The 13,888-nt window shown below is 43.3% G+C and overlaps 1 long non-coding RNA gene across 1 annotated transcript; it reads left to right on the top strand.

Annotated features, from left to right (window-relative positions):
• Nucleotides 1-8,324: 8,324 nt before the first annotated feature.
• Nucleotides 8,325-12,316, top strand: LOC131404618 (uncharacterized). Its single transcript, XR_009219815.1, has 4 exons — nucleotides 8,325-8,471; nucleotides 11,256-11,311; nucleotides 11,807-11,858; nucleotides 12,059-12,316. It is a non-coding gene; the product is annotated as an uncharacterized LOC131404618 (long non-coding RNA).
• The last annotated feature ends 1,572 nt before the right edge of the window (nucleotides 12,317-13,888 follow it).

Here is a 13,888-nt window from a genome sequence, read left to right as displayed (position 1 = left end):
AAACCAAGTTGAGTGCATTAAGCCTGCTGCCAGAAGCTGGGGACACAAAAATGAATAAAATTATGACCATTTAACTGAAGAGGAAACAGGCCCAATGAGTTATGTGACTGGTCCAAAGACTTCCAGCGAACAAGTGGCAGAGCTGGAATTCAAACCTGGGCCTGACTGAGTCCAGGGCCTGTACTCTTAAATACCATGAAGATAGCCCTTCACAGGACCACCTTCAAAGGACCTAAATCTAGTAGCTAGAAAGAGATTATTAAACACAGTAATGTGTTTTTGTTTTGATAGAACATAGGGGAGGAAACTCATCTATCATGGGGAAGAGAGGAGGGCAGTTAAAGCTTCTTGGAAGATATATTCCTCCAGCGGGGCTGGGAAAGACCAGCAACTGTAGAAAGGCAAGGATTAAGGGAAAGAGCATTCTGGGCAAAGAGAACAACACTCAGAAAAATAAAACAATATAGTCAGGGAATTGCAAATTTCACATTTCTGGACTATCAAGTGAGGAAGGGTATTATGCAAGATAAAATGTTGAGGTAAACAGGAGTCAGAGTGGGGGAGGGGAAACGGGGGTGCCTAGAATGCCAACTAAGGAGTTACCAACTGAGGGGTTTTAAGTAGGAGACACGGTCGCATCTGTGGTTAGTGACAATTACTCTGGTGATAGTGAACCGGATGCCTTGGAAGGGGTTGAGACTGGAGGCAAGGAGACCAGAGAGAGAAGTAAAAGCAGTAATTTAGATGAGACACAGCGTAGGTCAGAATTAAGGTAGAAACCTAAAAGAATTTATCCTGAATCAACAGGAGCCAAGGGGAGATATCAGGGCAGAGGGTGTAGGTTTGGAAATCAGTAATTAATAAATGGCAAGGGAGGGGAAAGTTTACCCAGAAAGAGTGTGTACAGTGAGAAGATTAAGGACAGAATCCTGAAAAACATAAACACTTGATGGACTGGCAATATCCAAAGTGGCCCAAGAGGAAACGGTGAGAGTCAAAGGAGGAGAACCAAGAACTAATAAATGAACTGGTGAAGGAACTCTAAGAACTCGACAAGTATTACCTCATTTGACTCTCACAAGAACCCTCCGAAATAGGTACTATGATAAACCCTATTTTATAGATGAAGAAACTGAGGCATGGAGAGCTGAAATAAATATATTGAACAAGACCACAGTTTACTTACTAGGTAGTGAACACTGAGAAATCCTGCAAGAAGTAAGTAAGATGTAAGTCCCTAGTAAGATGAGCTGAAGAGTCCACTGAATTTGGCAAATTAGATTTAATTAGATGTAAACTTTATTGGAGCAGTTTTTTTTTTTAATGACAGGGCTGTGAGCCTGATTACCATGGGCAGAAGATGGAAGGGAAAGTAGAGCTTAAGAATCTTGACTTTTAATGAGTGTGGCTGCAAAAAGGCAGGAGAGAGACAGCATGATAGACAACTAATTCAGGGCCTGTTGCCAGTAGACACGAAGATACATGATGGGAAGGGCTTTTATGTCTTAGCCATTGCCTGAGCCTGCTCTGCTGCTTGTAGAGATTCCTGAGCAGCGCCACTGCTTCTTCCCCATTTGTGTCTGCAGTAGCTGTTCTGGCCCAGCTCTGGAGCTCACCAGGCAGAACAATCAGGTTTTGTCTCTAGGAACACAGCTGAAGCTACAGCCAATAATCATAGAGTGTATAATTTGGGTGCTCACAGAATTAGCCACTTCCAGGTAACAGAATGCCTGAGATTCTGACAGAGGGTCTTAGAACTAAGATTTCTGAGGTTAGGAAGGATTCCCAGCCCCAAAGAGAATGATCTCCCACCTTAAGAACAAGAAAGCCCCACTGAAGACCTAGGAGGCTGGCTTCATCTTCTCAGCTGGCTCTTTAACTTTGTGGCTCAAGTCAGTGTGCTAGTCGAGCCTCTGGAAAGTACTTTTGCCAGATTCAGGGAAGAACAGAGAAACATAATCAAATCAACAGAAAAAATCCATATCACATACATAAGTGAGCATGAGTAAGTAAGTGAGTGAATTATATTCACCCTTCACAATCTGCAGAATGGACAAAAATAAGTTTTAGTGGTACACTTTAACTACTGGTGTCACTAGAGAGAATAGCAGAGATAATCCACAGGAAGGCTTCTTTGTTTCTTTTGTGTCTTACTTGCCTGGTTAGGCTCATCCTTCTGCACAAGAACATCATGGGAAGGTGGTCCCAGAGCTGAGAGACTAGCAAAGAGGCCAGCTGAAAAGTATGTCAAGTGGGAAAAATTATTCTACATCCCAAATACACAAGAGTTGACCCTCTCTCTTCAGACTTAGGTACTTTTACTTAGCTACAATTGCATTAAATATCCTTAAGTAGACCATTCTATAGTTTTTTCTAGACTGTGGATTGTTCAAAGTTAAGGACTACATCTTATCTCTATAGGCGTCACGCTATACACTATACACAAACTAGCTTACACATAATAGATGCTCTGTAAATGTTAAAAAAAAAAAAATTCTTTCATTCTACAAGCCAGCTCCAAGTTCCTTGATTAACTAAAACATAAACTTACGCAGAAAATCACATTCACTTGTTCATCCAACAAATATATATAGAGCAACATTTATATGCTAGTTTCTGGTGATAATACAATAAAACCACAATTCCTGCTCTCAAGTTACAATCTAGTGATGGGAAAAACAGTCTCAGCACTAAGAACTATGACAGATTTATGCATTTATGGCCTGGAGGTGGTAGAAGTCAGGGGAAGCTTCCCAAAGAAAATAACACTAGCTTCGCCTTAAAGGAGAAGTTGACCAAGCAGGGAAAGGGCAGGGGAGGAGACTCAGGATTGCAGGCAGACTAAACACCAGGCACAGAGGTCAGGAGATAACAGAAGCAAACCCTTGCTGAGCACTGACCCTGTGCTGGACACCACTCTAAGAACTCGACAAGTATTACCTCATTTGACTCTCACAACAACCCTTTGAAATAGGTACTGTGATAAGCCCTATTTTATAGACAAAGAAACTGAGCATGGAGAGCTTAAGCAAATATACCCAACAAGATTACAGTTTATTTACTAAGTGATGAAGCCAAGACTGAAACCAAGAAGTTTGAGTCCAGAGCCTCTGCCCTTCCCCACTTGGCTACCTGGTTCTTGAAATCGGTCTTTTGTAAAAGAATATAAGATGCATGAGAAAGCGTGATAGGAAAAGAGAATAGGCAGGGAAGTATGGAAGAACAAGATGAATGAAGAGTTTATATGCCACGTGGTGGCATTTGGACTTTATCTTAAAGGTAACAGGGACCCAGATGATGGATTTTGAAAGTGGTCAGACTTATTTGTGTATATTACTCTATTAACATTGAATAGCACAGATCATGAAGGAATAAGACTACTGGAGGTAAGAAAACCAATTGGTAAACTATTGCAAGAACTGATAAGGACCCGGAAATGAAAGTCTGAACTAACGCCTAAGCAACGAGGATAAGGAGGAGGGGACGAGGGCTTATAAAGAGTGAAGCCTAAGGTATGGGAGGAACTGAAGGCCCTTGAAGGCGAGAGAGAAAGGGCGAGGTCTCACTCGAAAGAGAAATGGCAGAACAAAGTTCGACCGACGCAACCACTCCACACCCAAGTCTCCTGGTGCAAGCAACTTCTCTGTGCCATCTCAGCCCACTGGTCTCAAGGATTTCTCTCCATAAGACTGGACGGCGGTACCCTAAACTACAACACCCATAGTGCCCCTCGCGCAGGGCGAGTGACCTGGCCCCTTCCGATCCCCACTAGCCAATGGGCTTCCCCAATTTCCTCTGCCCCGGAAAACCCCGGGAGAACTGGGCGCTTCTGGTTCCGTGACTCGTTCAGTTTGACCTTCGGGGGCTCCAAAAGCGCGGTGCTTACAGCGAGACCGCAAGGCATCGGTTCTAGGTCTAAGGAAGCGATCTTCCATGGTATAGGTTATACTAACGGAACGTGGGCAGCATAGGCGGATTGACAGAGCCAATCCACTCCTTTTAGGCCCCTTCCCCACCTGTTCCAAAACGGGTCTCGGCACTTCAGCACATGCGCACTGCCCCACCTATTCCGGGTAGGGCCTCGGTTTGAAGCATGCGCACTTTTCCTCCTTCTCCGGGACTGGCCTGGGCTTAAGATCATTGCCCGCTTTGAGGAAGACCTGACAGCTGGTCGTGGAGCTCTGGTTGTTTCCATTGCTATGCGTAAGGCACTGCGTTTTGGTTAATGGTGTCCTTTTTTTTCATCATTTTCTTTCTGTTGATTAGCTGTGGGATGCAGCAATGAAGTGTTAATAAGAGAGCCCTAAAACTGGAGTTGAAATTCATACTTTGTAACAAACCAGCTGTGGTACAATGGAAAAGTCACTTAAACGTCGGGACCTCGGCCTCATCTGTGAAACTAGGATGCTGCTTGAGGTGCAGCCTGCCTCCTCACGCTGCTGGGGGGACTGTGGAAACGGTACCGGTGGTGCCCACAGTGAGGAGCACATTCCAGGCCAACCCGCCTCCCTGAGCACAATGCCCCAGAGAACCAAAAAGGTGCGCTGGGCGTAGGTCTGGCATGGAATGAAGTGGGAGCAGAAACTGAAAACAGGACAGCATTGCTGGGGTCAGCTGGAAGTGATACCAAGCAATGGCTCACTATGCTCGCGGCAATCTAAGCCAATTAATCACAATGAGTTAGAGATGGAAACAAAGTTTCATTAGATTTGCCAGCAAATTGGAAGACAGGTGACTAATGTCTCCAAGACCCATCTTCAAAGATTACAGAATCTTGAGGCAGTTATATAGGGAAAATGGGCAGTAAGGAGGGGGTCCAGGGATGTTGGTCTCCAGGCATGACGGGCTCCAGGCATCACGTTGTTCCATTCTTCTGTCAGCTGTGGTGGATACCTCATAGGTGTGTTTCCCGCCTATGGTCAGCCTGTTCCTGGAGAGAAACTCATAGCACAAAGTTTTTAATTTGTCAAGCTATTGGGGAGTATATACGTAAGCAGAGGCCAAAAATCAGGAGAGCATGTGAATTTCTTGGAGTACGTGCAGAGCAGCAAATAGTCACAAGGAGAAGGGGCTGGGGCCATTTGGTGTAACATGATGGCCTCACTTATCCTCACTTACAGGAGAGGCAGGGAAAGAGAAGCTGCATTGGCTTTTCCCTCTGTCAGCAATTCCTGATAACTCTTTACCTAAATATCTTCCCATCTGACCACCTTTCTCCGTCCCTGCTGCCATTCACAGATCACCATCATCTCTTGCTTAAATGATTTCCCTGTCTCCAGTCCCCACCTCACCCCCTATTGGATCATTCTAAAATGCAAATGTGATCATTAAAAATGCCATGCCTTCCCTTTGCCCTGGAATAAAGTAAAAACACCTTAACGTTTTCATCACCTGGCTTCTTCCTACTTCTCCAACCTTCTCTCACTCTGTGTTCCAATCATCTTCAGATATTATTAGTTCCTTCAACACACCAGGCTGCCTCTTACTTCAAGGGCTTTTTATGGATAGAAAAAATTTAATAAACAGTCTGAACTCTGCTGAACACAATCTTGAGGTGAAACCAGGTTGTAACCAGTGCCTTCCACCATATTCATTTCTCCCTTTCTGGCTCTGACAGATTTTGGAGCTTTCTGTTCACTTAGTTATTACAAGTGCAGTCTAGTGTAGTCCACTTTAAAACTTCAATCTCACATCAAGTTTTACATTCCTTCCTTCCCCTCAGCGCGAGCTAGGCTTCAGTCTTAGAACATGGTTTGGGGAAATGGTGCATTCTGTCCTTTAATAGAACTCTTTTTTTCACTAATGTAAACTAGTTGTTGTGTTGGGACCTGGAGGAAGGATTGGGGGGAGTTGGGGAGGAAGGGCAAAAAGTCCTTTTACCTAACTGGGCATGTAATTGCAATCACCTGTTGGTTACCTGCCTCTCAGGCTGAGGCTGACTGGTCATGGACACTTTCCATTTGGAAGGTGCCTATATACTAGCTTTTATGGGCACATGGGTTAGTTTCCTGGGAGCTCTCCCCATTGCACAATCCCTTGATGGGAAATCTGCTCCAGCTTAACTGCTCCTCACAAGTCCTCAGATCCTTGGTGGTATAACTAGGCTCCCCTGGCTACCAGTTTTCTTTGAAGGAGAACCAGCAAGATTTCCACACTGTTCCTTTGCCTTACAGGAAACACACCCATCCTTGTTGCAGGAATGACAGCTCTTTCCCTGTCAACCCTCTCTCTTTCCTCCAGGAATCACCGGGAACAGATCAGCAAGTTCATCTGCAGATATCTAACCAGGGACTGAGATGTCAGTCTCTCCTTGCCAACCCACCAATTTCTATGATTGGCTTTCTTGGAAACCCCTCACTTTGGGGAAGTGACGACAAAACACACAGCACTCTATCCCTTGGCTGGTGACCGTATCACAACTCCATCAATCCCCTTTCTCTTTTCACTGCCACACCATCTTTTATTTATTTCCTGCAGAGGTAGAGGATGGGGTACTGGAGTACTGATGGGGTACCATGACTGGGGTAGCAGAACAGACTTGCCTCCTTTCGATGGTACCTCTCAGTTTGGCGTCCTAACTAACAATTCCAGGGTATAAACTGAGTTCTACTTATCCTGCAACACAGATGCTGTCTCCTTTACCCAGAATACTTCTCACACACCTTGACACCTTCTCTATTTCCCCTCTTTCTCTGACTAACTCCTCCTCATCTTTTAGGTATCAGTGTAGATATCATCACTACCAGGAGGAGATCCTGACACCACCAAGCCTAAGGCAGGAGACTGATCTATCACTTCCACAGCTCCCTGTGCCTCCCCTATCATAACACTTACCACATTATATTCCAAATGGCTCTTGATAGTCTATCTTCCCCCATGAGACTAAGTGCCACAAGGGCTGGGACAGTGTCAGTTGTGCTCATTTTTGTACTCTTTGTGCAAAATGAGTAAAGATTGTACACAGAAAATGCTCAGAATTTATTGGCTAAATACATGAACAAATGATTCATATGGCACTGGGGAGGAGTCTGTGTGATTTGAAAAAGCCTGGGGTCCTGATGGGATGCCACCGTACCTGCTGCCGCCACCCCCCTGAGAACTATTGTGCTCTATTCCTGCTTCACACATCAGATTATGTTCATAGAGCATCTTTGAAACATCTAAAGTGCTCTACTAGACTCTGTGTGCACTTTTATAAGTTAGTTTTATTTGATCAACCTACCCTATAAGCATTTGCAAAGTTCACAAAAGAGGAAACTGTGAGACAACCAAGGACGGGATATTACACTAAACTTTTTGCTTCATTCCTGACAAGCCCAGAATCCCTTTCCCAGTTGATTAAAAGTGTGACTCAGTCCAGCAGGAGCTCCCTTTCCACTATTTGACTGTAATAGAAGGAATATTATGACTTTTCCTAATACATTACAGCTTCTGAATGTGATGTCTCTTCATTCATTTGTTCAACAAACTACTATTAACTGCCCTAGAAGGGCTGAGGGAGCTTTAATGTATGTCAGGCTGGGGCCCTTCGCCCCAGGATGAAGGAAGAACAGTTTCCCTGAAGTAAGCATATGTCAGACGCTAGGTAGAGCTCTCAGAGCTAGAGCCATTCCTTCCTTCTCTCCTTACCCTTCCTCTCCACACCCCCACAATGGAGCAGAAAGGACAGGTTGTGCCACAGGCCTGTGGAAAAATGCCTCTTGGCCTTCAGAGCCCTGGAAAGAAATAGGATATTGTTCCCAGGAAGCAGTTCCAGACCTAAGATCTTCCCCATACCCCCTGCCCTGAATTGTCTGTTCTCTCCTTTAAAATGGGGCAGCATTTTTGTCTGAAGAACCAAGTTCCTGGATTAACTACAACATGAACTTACTCAGAATATCATATTCACTTGTTCATCCAACAAATATATAGTGAACAATATTTATATGTTAGTTTCTGGTGATACTACAATAAAGACACAATTCCTGCTCTCAAGTTACAATCTAGTGAGGGAAAAAAGAGTTTCAGCGCTAAGAACCATGATAGAGTTATGCATTTACGGCCTGGAGGTGGTGGAGGTCAGGGGAAGCTTCCCAAGGAAAATAACACTAGCTTAGCTTTAAAGGAGAAGTTGACCAAGCAGGGAAGGGGGAGGAGAGAGATGCAGGATTGCAGGCAGAGTAAACACCAGGCACAGAGGTCACGGGATAACAGAAGCAAATCTTTGCTGAGCACTGACCCTGTCCCAGACAGCACTCTAAGAACTCGACAAGTATTACCTCATTTGACGCTCACAACAACCCTTTGAAATAGTTACTGTGATACCTATTTCATTTTAGATATGAAGAAACTGAGGCATGAAGAGCTTAAGTAAATATACTGGACAAGATCTCAATTCACTTAGTAAGTGATGAAGCCAAGATTCAAATCAGGAAGTCTGAGTCCAAAGCCTCTGCCCTTCGCCACTTTTCTACCTGGTTCTTGAGGTCAATGTAAGTTGTCTTTTCTAAAGGAGTATAAGATGCATGGGAAAGTGTGATAGGAAAAGAGACTAGGCAGGGAGGTATGGAAGGAAAATATGAATGATGATTTTATATACCATGTGGTGGCATTTGGACTTTATCTTAAAGGAACCCAAACAATGGATTTTGAGGAGTAAAGTAGTCTGACTTATTTATGTATATTATTCTGTTAACATTGAGTAAGACAGATTATAAGAGAATAAGACTACTAGAGGTAAGAAGACCAGTTGGTAAACTATTGCAAGTACTGATAAGGACCAGGAAAAGAAAGTTTGATCTAAGGTAGAAGCAATGGGGATAAGAAGGAAGGGAAGGATGTGAGGGGTATTTCAGAAGAGGAACTGACAGTACATTGAAAGTGAGTAAGTGCAGGAGTCAGGAAGAAAGAGCAGTCTAGCATGACTCCCAGGTTTCTTATATTGGAATAGAGGAGAGGCGGACTTGACAGAGACGATAATTAGGAAGAATTTGGATGATGAGAGGGTTTGAGATGCTAATGGTACAGTTGAAGAGTCAACTAGGCAAGACAATGGGCAGTTGATTTATGAGTCTGTAGTAAGGAATGAGATCTGAGTAAAGATACAGATTGGGGAGCCATTGGCTTATAAATTGTTACTGAAACCATGAGAATGGATGAGATAACCTGGAGGAGATTTCCAAAGATGAAAAGACTGAGGGTGGACTCTGAGAAAACACCAAACATATAAAAGGGCAACAGAATGCAAGGGGACTAAGAAAGAGAACTGAGGTAGGAGGAAAATTGTGCAGATGTGCTCTCACCAAAGCTAAGCGGAGAAAAGGGTTTCAAGAAGGAGGAATTGGTCAGTTCTGATACGTCAAGGTAAAATTTGAAAAGTACTCATATATTTGGGATGAAGAGGTTTTTGTTGACCCTGGGGAAAACTGATTGAGTGGTGGGGATGGATGCCAGATTGAAGTGCTTTTAGGAGCAAGTGTGGGAGGAGATGGAGACAGCACTTTCCAAGAAACTTGGCTTTGGTAGAAAGGAGAGAAAAAGCATGGAGGGAGGTTTTGTTTTTTAAAAGATAAGAGAGACTTAGATTGGTGTATTAGTTTCCTATTGCTGTTGTAACAAATTACTACAAACTTAGTGACTTAAAATTACACAATTTATTGTGTTACATTTCTAGAGATCAGGGTCTTCAAATGGGTTGGCAAGGATGCATTCTTTTTGGAGGTTCTAGGGGAGAATCTGTTTCTTCATCTTTTCTAGCTTCTAGAGTCTGCCTATATTCTTTAGCTTGTGGCCCCCTCCTCCATCTTCAAAGCCAGCATTGTAGCATCTTCCAATATCTCTCTCTCCCTCTCTCTCTGCTTTTGTTGTCACATTGTCTTTCTGTCTGACTCTTAAAAGGACTCGTGATTACATCTGGCCCAGCCAGATAATGCAGGATAACTTCACAACTTCAAAATCCTTAACTTAATCATATCTGCAAAATCCGTTTTACCATGTGTAAGATAACATGTTCATACGTTGGGGATTAGGACAGGACATCTTTGGGGAGCCACTACACAGCCTACCACATATGGGATCTGCCTGGTACATAGTAAGTGCCCAAAATATTATTACTAATAATAATATTAACATTCCTATGCTGAGGAGAAAGAGCCATCAAAAAAAAAAAAAATAGAAAGACATTACAAACACAGGGGAGAGAGAGAGACTGTGACAGAGACAAAGCAAGAACCTTAGGCCAAAAAGGATGTGCCCAGAACACAGCTGGAGGGAGGAAATCATGGACCTTGGACATTGAGATAATATACACACACTTGGCAACATTTTTTGAATGCAGCATTCAATACATATTTGTTTTTCTTCCTTATTCCTTCAAGTCTGCCTATACTAGTGAAGGACCATGGTATCATCCCTACTTCAGCCTGACAACCCCACCATATGTGATCATGTGAGCTCCCCAAAATTTCGCCTTTGATTTATCACGTTTCTCCCAGAGGTCCTGGCTCAGTCTCTTTTGCAAAGTAGATGCTCACTAAACGTTTTGGGATGAATAAATAAATGAATTAATGAAAGAACAAATGAACAAACTTAAACAACTGGGAGAATATTGATTTAGGGTGATCAGAATGTAGCAGCTTCCAACAGTGAAGACTTCCTGCAGAAAGGCCTGTTTTAGCAGGGTTAAAAGGAGAGCTTAAAGAACAGAAAGGGAGATGTTGCAGGTGGAAGGAATTCTTCACAGGCAGAAAAGGGAGCCATGGGAGGGCAAGGTGGTATGTGAGAGTCAAGTTTTCCCGCTTGAGTGTAAACACTGGCTGAACAGATGAAGCACGTGTCAGTAGAGGGCGTTACAAGCTCTTAAGAATGAATTTGCATCGATGCAAGATAGATTAAGAATACTCCAGGTTTCTGAAACATATGAGAACAGCACTACAATAAGAGAGCATTGGAATAAAGAGTACTGGGTTGGAATTTAAATGTTAAATGTCTGGTTCTAGAACATATTTCTGCATAACCTTGAGCAAATTATTCAATCTCTGAGCCTCAGTTGCCTGAGAAAATTAAGCCAGCTGACACAGGTAGAGTACTTAAGAAATAATACAATAAATTATTTCTATTACTATGTCTCAGAGTTCTTGTTTTAAATAAAATAACATGTCAAAGCACCAAGGATAGTGTCTTAACAGAAGTAAACTTTAATGTTGTCTCTTCCATATTAGAAATGTAAACTAAATGCTCTCCATAAAAAATTTAAACAAAATGCTCTTCATAAATAGGGAGCGAGAGACACTGGAAGCTGGGAAGCTCTTGAGACTCTGTTACTGTCATCTAGGTAAGAAGACTCATGTAGTAGTCATGTTTCTCCAGAGAAAGAGAACCATTAGCATGTATACATATGTTTGTGTGTGTATATGTATATATATATTATAAGAAATGGCTCATGCGATTCTGGGGCCCAAAAAATGAGGCAGATGGCAAAATTCACCTTTATGAAGACCATATGGGAAGATATGGTTTAGGTGTGCAGCGACAATGGGCTTCCTAACAGGAAAGTTCAGAGTGATTGACTTACCACCCCATCATAATTATCAATGGAAAACCATAGGCCTCTCATTCATGGGGGTGTACCCCTGTAAAACTTATAGAAAGGAACAGATCCAAGTGTGTGCTCTTGGGACCCAGGGGGCGGAGTGGGAGGGAGTGAAAGCCAGAGTGGAGAGAGGCCAGGAGTTTTAGTAGTAGGGTTTCTGCCCCAAGAAAGAAAACCTCAGAAATGTGGAGAAACTGTTCCCCTAATATCATGTTCTCTTTCTGTTTTTCTCTTTAGGCTTCCAGACACCGACATCCGGGTCATACAGAGATGCTGGCCCCAGCCCATGGTAAACTTTTCCTCAACAGTGTGGTGGGTGGGTCAGTGGAGTTTCCCTGGAGATACTAGGGGGAGCTCAAACTGCCTGGCACATCAGCGTGACTCAGTTTCTGGGCCCTGCCTCTCAAGAAATAAAACAAGGGCAGTTAAATCTGGATATCTTCAACAGTTGGTTCAGGGAATGATGAGTTGTTGGGCCATTTCCTACAGGTCAGCCACCTAAGTGGGAGCATAAAGGAAACGACCAGCTCCAGGCTCCAGCAGAGACTCGTCTATACCTCTAATGTGAGTTAGGAGTAACCAATCAAACCACAGCCCCAAGTGAAGCAGCAGAAAGGGAATGGAGAAGAGTACAGAAGATAAGGCATTGAGGAGCCCAGCCTGGTTGAGAGATGAGATCAATATGCCTGAAACAGGGAACAACAAAATACACAGACGAGAATGCTAATGGGTACGGAGTTTCTATTGAGGGGGGATGAAAATAATCTCAAAGTAGATTGTGATGATGTTTGAACAGCCCTGTGAACACAGAGAAAAACATGAAATTGTACACTTTAAATGCAGGAATCGTATGGTATGTGAATTATATCTCAATAAAGATGTTTGAAAAAAAAAGACCCAGACAACATGTATCAGTAAACTAAGAGAGTGAGACCAGAATCCCGGTCCTTTGCTTATTGTGCCAATAACTGTGTGACTTGGTCACTTTCCTTTATCGTGAGTCAGTTTCCTCATCTGTTAGATAAAGGTGTTAACTAGATGATGATCACAAACTTTGTGGTTTAAAATAACAAAATTTATTCTCTCACAGTTCTGGAGGCCAGAAGTCCGAAATCAAGGTATTGTCAACACCATGCTCCCTCCAGAGGCTCTCGGGGAAAATCCAGTCCTTGCCTTTTCCAGCTTTCAGTGGCTGTGGTGGTCCCTCGGCTTGTGGCTGCATCTCTCTCTGCTCTGTCTTCACACCCCCTTCTCCTCTGTGTGTTTGTCTCTCTCAAATTCCCTCCTCCTCTCTCTTAGAAGGATACATGTAACTGTATTTAGGACCCACTGGGATAATCTAGGATAAGCTCCTCCTCTCAAGATCCTTAACTTAATCACACCTTTTGCCCAATAAGGTAACGTCCTCATGTTCCAGGGAATTGACATAGATATCTCGGAGGAGGGGTGGGTAATTCATTTACAGATCTTCGCAAGTTTATAGGAGAGTTGGGATAACCAACTTGAGAAAACCTGAACTGCCTTATATTCTCCAGTCACCCCCTCTTCTCTTGCCTTCCATCCTAGTTCTTATTTAAAATAACTTACATTTGTATGGAATTTTATGGTTTGAAAAGTTATGCATTTATCAGCTCATTTCAGTCTCATAGAAGCCTATAAATTTGGTATTATCGCTGTAATTGTATTTCTGCTGAGTAAATGGAGGCTCAGAGATATTAAGTGAACTAACCAAGGTCATGAGTGCTGGAAAATGTGAGTGCTGGACTACAACCTGAGTCCTTGGACTCCAAATCCTGTAGCTCACCTTCTGCCATCACCTGCCTGAATCTTGGGATGGCATCAAGAGGTTCCAGACCAGGATGGAGTATACACGCTTGGAGTAAATTCAGTTCTCCCTATTCCTCCTGCTAAGCACAGCTAAAAACCCTGGGCATTTTATATAAAACCAACATGAGAAGATTCTGAAAGGTGAGAAGCAGAAGACTAACTGACTAGGGACCTTGGAACCCAGGAATTGACATGACAGTGAGGTCCCTGTGTTTTCTTTTTGTCTCACATATCCTGGACTGGGCGCTAGAGAAGCAATCTGGAAATGCCAATGGGCAGAGACAAAATGAAGTCTCAAGAAAAACCTGCTTACTTTCTCTAGCCAAAGGACTAGGAAAAAGGCAATTCAGCAAGACAGAAAACTTTTAGACAATAACTGCCCTACTCTAGCCAAGCACCATGGAAAAACTCATGGCCCCACCCCCACCGCTATAAGCAAAGACCAAGTGAGGACCTTAGGTCTCTTCCCTTGCCCAGCTATAATGAGGTACC

This window comes from Diceros bicornis, chromosome 4 (genome assembly GCF_020826845.1).
Source record: "Diceros bicornis minor isolate mBicDic1 chromosome 4, mDicBic1.mat.cur, whole genome shotgun sequence".
In the NCBI taxonomy this organism is placed as follows: domain Eukaryota; kingdom Metazoa; phylum Chordata; class Mammalia; order Perissodactyla; family Rhinocerotidae; genus Diceros; species Diceros bicornis.
The sequence above is the reverse complement of the archived record's forward strand: the minus strand, read 5'-3'. Positions and strand labels throughout refer to the sequence as shown.